Source organism: Gossypium hirsutum, chromosome D08, assembly GCF_007990345.1.
Source record: "Gossypium hirsutum isolate 1008001.06 chromosome D08, Gossypium_hirsutum_v2.1, whole genome shotgun sequence".
Taxonomy (NCBI): domain Eukaryota; kingdom Viridiplantae; phylum Streptophyta; class Magnoliopsida; order Malvales; family Malvaceae; genus Gossypium; species Gossypium hirsutum.
The window spans coordinates 29,850,316-29,861,285 of NC_053444.1; the positions used below are offsets into that span (position 1 = coordinate 29,850,316).

General features: G+C 32.1%; 1 pseudogene; it reads left to right on the plus strand.

The window, feature by feature from the left end:
- The first annotated feature begins 381 nt into the window (after nt 1-381).
- Nucleotides 382-10,072, plus strand: LOC107890648 (serine/threonine-protein phosphatase 2A 65 kDa regulatory subunit A beta isoform-like; annotated as a pseudogene).
- Nucleotides 10,073-10,970: the final 898 nt, after the last annotated feature.

Genomic DNA, 10,970 nt, shown 5'->3' on the forward strand with positions numbered 1-10,970 from the left:
CAAATTTTGTATTTTTAGTTGACTAGACTTGAATAGCCTTTTTTTTAAAGATTATTTGAAAAAAAATTAGATTTCTTTTACATTTCTATTATTTTAACAAAATTTTAGAATTTCTTTGTTAGAAATTTGAAAAAAATTTTATACTATCATTTTTACTTTAACATTTTTTATAATTTTTGGAATGATATTTTTTTAATTTTTATAAAATTCGAATTATTTATTGACATATAAAATAAAGTGGTGCTACATCAACAATAAAATATTAAAAGTCAAAATAAAATAATAAAGGTAAAATATAAAAATTTAGGCGACACAGAACAAACCTTTAACCGTGTAAATGTTTCGTATTTTACTTCATCATCTAATCTTCAAAGTTGAGTTCGCTTATGTCGGACCAAAATGCAAGTGGTATGGTATTACCACTTTCCGTACCTTCTAAATTACCTTAGGACTGAAATAGTTGTAATTGATTGCGGGAGAGAGAAATAGTAGTCAAAGAGAGCCCCATTGTTTTGAAAAGAAGAAAAAAAAGGAACCCTCAATTACAAAAGCGAAAATTTAACCAGTTAATATTCAAAAAAAAAAAAGAAGAAAATTTAACCAGTCTTCTAATCTTTTACAGATCGATACCTTTGTCCATCTCTCTTCCTGCTTCGCTTAAGATCCGATCGAACTTGAACAGCGCCGCACTGGACACGAACCCTCTAAAGGTACTCCACTTTTTCCTTTTTAACTGTATGAAAATTGGCTTCTCCCAATTATAGATCTCTTCGCCTGTCATTTTCTGCTTCAGTCTATTTAAGTTTCAAATATTTTTCAATTTTTTTTATAGAAAGGAACATGTTTTTTTAGCATTTATCAGGGTTTCGTCTTCACCCCCTGTTTGGTGGAAAATGAAGGAAAATGTATAAAAGGTTAGCTTAGGGTAAATACTTCTTCGGGTTTCTTTACGGTGATTTCTAGTTCTTCAGAAATTCGAATTCTGAGATAGAATTAGATAGTTATATTGGTATACTTTACAGGTGTAAGATCTTGTGAGTTAACATGGCAATGATTGATGAGCCGTTGTATCCCATTGCTGTGTTGATTGATGAGCTCAAGAATGAAGATATCCAGCTTCGTTTGAACTCTATCCGCAGACTCTCTACGATTGCACGTGCACTTGGTGAAGAAAGGACACGGAAAGAGTTGATTCCATTTCTGAGTGAGAACAATGATGATGATGATGAAGTTCTCCTTGCCATGGCGGAAGAACTCGGAGTTTTTATTCCTTATGTTGGAGGTGTGCAATGTGCTAATGTGTTGTTACCTCCATTGGAGACTCTGTGCACCGTTGAGGAAACTTGTGTGAGGGAGAAGGCTGTGGAGTCATTGTGTAGAATTGGTGCCCAGATGATGGAGCAGGACTTGGTCGAGTCCTTTATTCCATTAGTGAAGGTTGGCTTCTGCTATTTGCTTTCATATTCCTCATAGAATGTGTGTGTGTGTGTATATATATATCTCTCCAATAGTCTTGCATATTTATTGGATTTAGGAAGTTGATTACCTTGAAATGCAGATGCATGTTGGGAAAGATGAAATAACATTTTGCAACAAGATTTTACAGGAATTTGATATAGAGTTCAATCGCAGCTTTAAGGTTTTTAGCCCAAAAATAGTTCTAAATCAGACAGTTGACAAAAATGAACTTGCATTATGTGTTTTGTGATTCTAAATTAGCATGTACTGGTTGCCATACCAACTTGCATGTTCTACTGCACTGCCATGTTCTGAATCGGATTTACCTATAATATGATAATGTTCTGCCTCTGCTCTGACTAGGACTTCACGTTATCTTGGATATATAATCAAATTCACTTTTAATTTTTGATCCTAATTAATTCTTGATTTAGTTTTACTTCAGTACAATAGAATAACTGCGTCTTTTTGTCGACTGTTATTGTCTCAAACATCAGAGATTGGCTGCTGGTGAGTGGTTTACGGCTCGAGTTTCCTCGTGTGGCTTGTTTCGTATTGCATACCCAAGTGCCCCGGAGGCATTAAAAACTGAACTGAGAGCGATATACAGTCAGCTTTGTCAAAGATGACATGCCCATGGTTAGGAGATCTGCTGCAACAAATCTTGGAAATTTTGCTGCTACTATAGAAGCACCTCATTTGAAGGTGGACATCATGTCTATGTTTGATGATCTGACACAAGATGGTATGTAGATAAGCTAAATATCTTTTGATTTGGAAGTAGCTTTAATTATATACTTCAAAAATGCAGAACAGTTAATTTGTGGTAAACCTGGTCAAAATCCTAAGGAAAGAGTTTGTAGCCTTATGGAGCTTTTCTTGCTTTTAGAAGGGGTTTAGGTGCAAATATGTAGGAATGAAGAGGCATTGGGACATGTATAGCGGGCTGCTCCTTTGTAGCTCCAAGTAAACTTGCCTTTATGTTAGCACTAAAGAAGAAAAGAAAAAAAACTAAAAGAATGTGTTTTCCCGTTTTGCAACTTCATCTATCTGATAAATTCAAGTTGTGTTGCTTAGGAGCAAGAGTATCGTTTTGAACAGTCTCATTAGCAAAGAGCCAAAGGCACTTAATAACTTTTTTTCCTCCTATCTTTTCAAACAATTATGTTTTAAAATCTGTGAAATTTCTAGTGTCTCGTGTAAAGCTAACTAAGGCCCATGATGTACTTTTTCGGGTTTTGACCTTATTTTGTAAATGGAAAGAAAACCACACCTGTCTATAATCATTTGTTTCTACTAATGCATTTTATCATCCATGTTAAATTTCCAGTATTGTTGTCAGGTTCAATTTTTATAGGATGGTTTAATGCTAATTTTTTTACTAAAATTTCATTCCTGCAGACCAAGATTCTGTTCGATTATTGGCTGTTGAGGGTTGTGCAGCTCTTGGAAAGTTGTTGGAACCCCAAGATTGTGCAGCACATATTCTCCCTGTCATAGTTAATTTCTCACAGGTAGACCATTTGATAAATATTATGTTACAGACTGTTACGGTCTCTAAGATTCCTTGTCTTATTTTGCCATTTCCCCCCATCTTTTTGATTGAGGAAGTTGGGGTAAACTCTGTATTGTTGTTTTATTTTGCTTGAGTCCTACATTATCGACATATGTTTTTTAAGGTCTTGGCATTTTTAAAAAAAAATTATGAGTCTTTTTTTCTCCTGTATTTGAAAATTTTAATTGAGGTTGGGGATTTATTTTACCATTTCACAGTCGTTGAAGATAAAACTTATCCAATGTTCTTCTGATCGCATGACATTCCTAGATCACAGTTGTGTTAGAAAGCACCAATGTCATAAACTTTTTGACCATCTTGCTTGCACGTATTGCATCTGTAAATGATTCCTTCCAGCATGCTTTTTGAAGGAAATAGATTATCACATTTTGTTATTTCATCTCAAACTGCATCATGTCCATTTTGTCATGAGGGCTTTCAATCTGTCTTATGCTACTCTATAGGGATCCCTCATATCTTTAGGGTTTACCAAGTTCTTGAACTGAGATTTATATTCACCAGCCAAAAATTGATTAACTTCAAGGTTGTAAATGTTATGTTCTTCACAACTCTTTTTTTCTTTTCATTTTTTAGAATATATATATTGTGCTTGTTTTGATGGATAGTTAATTTTAAGGCAAAGTATTTAGCTCTTGCTTCTAAGAGTGAAATGAAATGTAAATTCATTTGTCTTAAGTTTTTCCTTTTATCCTCTCTTGCATTCTTTAGTTTAGTAATTAATATTTATGTTTTTTTTTTGGGGTGTTACTTTTGCTTTTAGGATAAGTCTTGGCGTGTCCGTTACATGGTTGCTAATCAATTGTATGAGGTATGTGAAGCGGTTGGTCCTGAGCCTACTAGGTAAATATCTATCGTGTAAGAATTCCTCATTATTATTTTGTTTTTGCTTTCATGATATCTAGTGCTATGGTTGTTTTGCTCCATTTTAAATATTTTTTTCCCTATTTTTCCCTTTTCCTTTATCTTTTGATGAATTTCCTTTCTATCTAATTTGAAATCCATGTAATTGGCTTTGGTAGCGTATGGGAGCTTAAATTTGAATATAAAAAATTTTGATTTAAAAATTTTAGACTCCATTTGGTTTCAGAAAATAGAGGCCATTTTCATTTTTGTTTTCTTGGAAAATAGAAATCACTAAAGAAAATGTGTTTGGTTGAAAATTTTAGAATGATTTTTGAAAAATGAAAATGAGAACATTTGAAAATTAGGCTCTGTTTGCTTTTAGGAAACAAAGGTTCTGGTTATTTTTGTTTACTTGGAAAATGAAAAACATTGAAGAAAACATGTTTGGTTTAAAATTTTAAAAATGATTTTTTGAAAATGAAAAAGAATATGTGAAAATTAGAAAATTAGAAAATAATAAATAATTTTCATTGTTTCAATTAAAATGATTTTTAAAATTGAAAATGTTGAAAACAAGGGTTTTTAGCATTAGATAATTTGGCCCTGGTTTAAACGTAAATGCAAAAATATTTTTCTTCAGGAGTTTTTAAATATCAAATCTGGTACTTTGGTTCAATTCCATATAAATGTAGAATTTTTTTTTATAGATTTAAAATTATTTGTTTGGGAGAATATAAAATTTCAATTTCTAGATTTTGATTTGGATTTAAATAAAACTTCTAGGTTTGTATTTTATTCTCTAATACATTCATCTCAACGACCAATAATTAAAACACAATAAAATATTAAAAAAGAACATGGACATGACATGAATAGAAAAACTTGTCAAAATTTACATAAAAACAAATTATTAAAAATTTATATAAATATATATTTCCTAGAAAACAATTCTAACAATAATACAAACAATATGGCAGTTTTCATAGATTGATTCCATTGAGATTTTTTTTTAAAGTGTTGCAAGTACAATACAAATACATGTTTGTGTGACCACAAGTATCAAACTATTACGGCATGGATTGTTTGAGTAATCACAAAGTAGAATCAAACAATTACAAACACAAATGGACTAAGAATTGATATAATCCAGACTAAAGCTAACAAATTAGACTAACTGGACTGAAATACACACATGGCAATTGCACATCGTAGGTCTTGAACTTGGGTACCAAAGATCTAGGGCTTTTGTCTTTGCCAATTGAGCCAAGGCCTCATTGGCCAATATGAGAGTTTTTTTAATACTAAATTATGGGATATTCACGATGAGAGTGAAAATTTTTTGTGACAAATTCAAAAAATTTGATATTACAACTAAATATAGCTTTGGTTGAAATGGTAAGATTGAATTATAAATATTTATAATGTTTTGGGTTCGAATCGCATCATATGTAAATATTTTTCTAGACTTTATATAAAGAGACAAAATTGCCTTCAAAATAATAACTATTACTTTGTAAAAATAAAGGGCTTTTGGTAAATTTCCCACTAAATGGAAATCTGGTTGAAGGTTGACACCAAATCATTGAGAATATTAAATAATAGTATAGATTTTCAATTAGACAGGAGATTTTTTGGCATAATATAAAAAGGATAAATTATCATTACATAGAAGTAAAGTAAAAAAATGATAAAGAGAAAATTGATAGATTTTGTTTCCTACATTCAATAGTAATTTGAAATCCTTGTTTTGGACTATCTAAAATTGATGTGGGATTTACCGAATCCAAATTTATTTCTTTTTATTTGATATCCTAACAAAAAGTTTGGATTTGTAATCCAGAGCCAACTCTTTTTACTCAAATATAAGTTCCTAAAATGGACCTTTAGTTTATTTATCAAATCCATATTTCAACCATCTTAAGCCGATTTTCTTACACTCTTGCATTACTTGCGATGATGCTCTTGAGTTGTATTTGAATTATATTGTAAGTTTACATGTTTAGGTTGGACCTAGTTCCTGCATACGTTTGCCTGCTTCGTGATAATGAAGCTGAAGTCCGAATAGCTGCTGCGGGAAAAGTAACCAAGTTTTGCCGAATTCTGAACCCGGAATTAGCAATTCAGCATATTCTTCCTTGTGTCAAGGTAAAAATGCTCATGGAGCACTTTGGCTACTTTGTCGAGGTTCTGTTTTCATATATTGCTGTAATTTAGCTTTTCCAGTCTCTAGCATTGTCCTGTCTGATTAACATTGCCTACTGTAGGAACTATCAACAGATTCATCCCAGCATGTTCGTTCTGCTTTAGCTTCAGTTATAATGGGAATGGCACCTGTTTTAGGGAAGGTAAACATTCTGTTTGTCTTGTGCTTGGATAGCTCACCTTAAATGGAATTTTGTTTTTCCTTGGAATTGGCATAGGTTATTCCATATTGTCTGGAGATGCTTTAGATGTTTTGTTGGTTTTGTATTGTTGGGTCTCATTGATTCTAGAAGGCATTGTTTCCTATTGTTCTATTACATTATAAATAGAATTGCATTCTTGCTATACATGGGTTGCAAGTTTTTCTTTCTTTTTTCTCTGCATATAACACAATCTCCTTTGATGTTTATAGGATGCGACCATAGAGCAATTGCTTCCCATATTTCTTTCTCTTTTGAAAGATGAATTTCCAGATGTTCGACTGAATATCATTAGCAAGCTTGATCAAGTGAACCAGGTTTGTTATAATTGTTAAGTTGTCAGTTAAGATTTATTAAGAAAGCAATGGTATTTTTTTATTGTTTTCTACATTAATTTAAGATTTTGACAATTTTAATCAATCTTAGATTGCAAAATAATAGTGGACAATGGTTTTTATATTTCTATGTTCGATTGAAAAGTGAAAGGAGGCTAATCAATCTCAGATACTCCTTGTTTTTCAACTAAAGTTTGAGAGATTGATTTTATTTTAGCTGCTGGAGAAAACACCAATATATATGGTACTCCAACTTGTATTGTGCTCGTAGTACCCGTGTCTGATATGGATATGGGTAGTTGGAAAAACTTAGAAAAATTGAATATACCTCTGTTGGACGCATCCCACCTGAGTCCAAATAATTCGGCCACATGACTGTTCAATTTGGTCACACTGACTATAAAGTTATTTGTTTGATCATACTGCTGCAATTGGTGAAAAAAAGAAAAGTTCTTTGGATATCAACAACTGACATTTATTCTGATTATTACAACTACTTTCAATTCTTCTCCATTGGTTACTATTATTTTACGCTTTGAATCATATATAGTTTCAAACACTTTTTTTGTTTTAATTTTCTAATACATGTACATCAAAAGATAATGAAAACAAGAACATTATTTATTTGAAAAGTAAAATGGAAAAAAAAAGGAAGATTTTCTCAATATCATTCTTATATTAGTAAAACTGTTTTGGAACAAAAAAAGATGTTGACATATAATAAATAAAGCTTTCCTCCATTACCTGGGAAACTAGAAAAGATAAAGGGGTACATAAAGAAGATGACAAGAAAGAGGAAGAGTTGGGCTTAGAGCCAACTGCAACTGCCTTCTTATTTTTGTAATTGCAAAAAATATTAAGAAAATATGACGTGAAAAAATACAATTAATTGGAAAGTAAGTTCAAAAGTATAATACCTTGGGAGTATTTAGAATACCTTGTTTGATAAAAGCCTCACGGTGTGTTGTTTAGCAGTTCTCTCATGCAGTTTCCTTACTGCTCACCTTGCTATTTTAGTCATTTGTTTTACAGGTGGGTTGGAAGCGTTACAAACTCTGAGCATGTTAGTGAATAGCTTTATAGTTTTTCTATCATTGCAGGTGATTGGAATTGATCTGCTGTCCCAGTCCCTATTGCCAGCAATTGTGGAGCTTGCAGAGGATAGGCACTGGAGGGTTCGGCTTGCAATAATAGAATACATTCCTTTATTGGCAAGTCAGTTGGGTGTTGGATTTTTTGATGACAAACTTGGTGCACTCTGCATGCAGTGGTTAAAAGATAAGGTGCAAAGAACTTTGATATGGAGCAAAAACCAATGGAGTTTGTCTGTTACTTTCTGAGTCATTATATTCCAGTTTAATTGTCTTGTAATGAAATATTTGTGCATGTCAAATCTGTTCTGTGTGCTTTAGGTTTTGTTTGCAGTTTACGAACTGCTAGGCTACCTTTAAGAGGTGTTACTAGGAACTTATTATTGTAATATTACAAAATAAACTTTGTTAACAACATTGGTGTTCATTTTAGGTTTATTCTATTCGTGATGCTGCTGCTAATAATGTGAAGCGTCTGGCAGAAGAATTTGGACCAGATTGGGCAATGCAGCACATAGTTCCTCAGGTCAGTATGCTTTTGTTAACGAGAGGTGGCAATTGGGTGGGTTCGGGTCAGGTTTTTTCTGGTTTGGGCTTTTTTGAGTTCAGTCTCGGGTTCAGTTCGGGTTTGTTTTACATTCAATATGTTACTTGATAATATATAACTATTTTTTAGATCTAAATTATCTAAATTAGGAATTAAATGATCCCTTATAAATTTATACTCCAAGAATCTGAAGCAAAATGCAATGGCAAATAATTAAAGAAAGAACTTGAAAATTAGGGACCAATATCACAGAGCTTTTGTGTTTGTGTGATCGACAATTTCATTTTCTAAAAAATTACTATTTCATTATATATAAAACAATTAATTAATTTATTAAGAAAAATATTTGAATAAAACTAATAATTAAAGCTTTTATAAAAATATTAAATAATCTTTATTACTAAAATCGGGTTCAGGTTTGGGTTAGCCTCGGATTTGAATTTTTTTCGTTTCATACTTTTTTGTGTTCGGCCCTTTTCAAGTTTGGGTTTTGACTTTTTGGTCAAATCAGGTTTAAATGGGTTTAGGCTCGGGTTTTTCAGGTTGAGTTCTCGGGCTCAGGCCCATTTTGCTACCTCTGTAATTTTCCTTTTTTAATGGGTGAACAGGAGACATCTGAAGATGTTGGTTCTCACTATGACCTCTCCTTTTTGGGTAATCTATTGACAGGTTTTGGACATGATTAACAATCCTCATTATCTGCATCGGATGACCATTCTACATTCAATTTCTTTACTTGCCCCTGTTATGGGCTCAGATATTACTTGTTCAAAACTTCTACCAGTGGTTATTAATGCTTCAAAAGATAGGTAATGCTGATGTATTTTGATTTGAAAGGTTATATGTTTGAATTCTGACTTGGTTTATGAGACTGAAAATTTCGCAACACAGGGTACCCAACATCAAGTTTAACGTGGCCAAGGTGCTGCAGTCACTTATTCCGATTGTTGATCAATCTGTGAGTAAACTTTTTCTTATTTTAATAGCTGTCACGTGGTAGAATTCTAGTATTTGATTTTTTTTTCTTTTTCTAAACATGTAGAGTTTTAGTGGAATATCTATCATGGGAGCGGAAAATCGTATATTTTTCAAAGTAGCTTTTGTTATTATTTTAGAAAAGAAATATTAAATTAAGATGAAAAGAGAGGAAAAAAAAACCATCTAAATCTTGTTGAGTCTTGCAGAAAATTTGAGGGTTTATACTTTTCCTGCAAATCATGTGATATACGAATGCCATCTATTGTCTCTGTTTTTCATTTCTTTATGTTCCTCGTCTCACGTTGGTTTCCCATCTCTGAATTATTTTAATTCGTTGATGTTACTGGCAATTGGTAAAATTGAAGACTTATCATCTCATTTAGCTCTCCTGGTTGTAATGAAAGAAACTATTTGTTTTTAGGGTTATATATATAAGGATATCGTTATGGTGGTTTACTATATTCCTGGAATTGGAATATAATTTTGTATTCTTGGATTTGAACAATACAGGTAGTGGAGAAGAAAATCCGTCCATGCTTAGTTGAATTGAGTGAGGATCCTGATGTTGATGTCAGGTTTTTCGCCAGCCAAGCACTAGAATCAAGCAATCAGGTCATGATGTCTTAGCTTGTCTTGTGTCATTATTATTTTTTACTTCTGTTTTGTCCCCCCCAGTTTTGTTTTTGTTTTTGTTCCCCTCTCAATATCTCATATTATCAAATACATGCAGTTTCTTATTTGTGGTGCTGAATTCCTTGTCAAAGAATCTTTTATTTTGTTCAGAAGAAAATGCCTGCACCTGTGACATGCTTTTCTAATCACAATCAAACCAATTCTTGAAATATCCGATGCCATTATAAGTAGAGATGTAATTGATGAGTCCAAATAAGTAGATGTGCTTCTATTCGGTTAAATCTTTAAAGGAAGCATTTGGTTTACAAAATGTAATATTATTTATGGAAATAAGATTATCAAAATCTAAAATATTTTGAGATTTGATGTTTGGTTAATGGAATGTAAAATTACATAACGAGATTGTGTTTAGTGAGTTTTGAGAAAATTCGGAAATAAGTTAGAAAAAGGGAATTCATAAAGAATTAAGTTGATATTGGAGGTGAAAATTGATGTAGGAAATTTGTGAATGTGAAAATGTGGATAAGATATCATATTGTAAATTTTAAAAAGTTGGCAGAACAAAATGTGGATAAGGCATTTCTTCTCCCTCTCCTTTCTAAACAAAACCCTACCTAAAACCCAAGTTATTTTCACAAAGATCTTGTAGAAAGGTTCATTTCATCTTTAAATCCATCATTTTCAACTTGGGGTTTATGAGTTTAGTAAGAGAAAATTATGGGTAGAGAGGGAAAGCTTCAATCAAGGTAAAAAAAAAAGGAAATGGTGGGACATATTTTTGTTTGAATGATTTTCAAGATTGTATTATGTTTATGTTTATGTTTATGTTTATGTGAGGAAAAGGTGGGACAAGTTGGAAAAGAGTTCCCAAGAATGACAAAAATTGATATAGTGGATTAGTGAAGGGAAAAAAAAAACTTTTATGTGTTTTGGCTCATCTAAGGAAGTAGCATTAGATTTTCCAACTTTTTACTTGATTAAGTACATGATTTTGAGTTGAATAAAATAGTGTAATTAATAGTTGTGAAAGAATGAGCGTGTGGAATCTTGAGTCCATGGCTTGTAGTGTTGAAGTAGTTATAGTGTTAGTAATAATAAACTCTTACT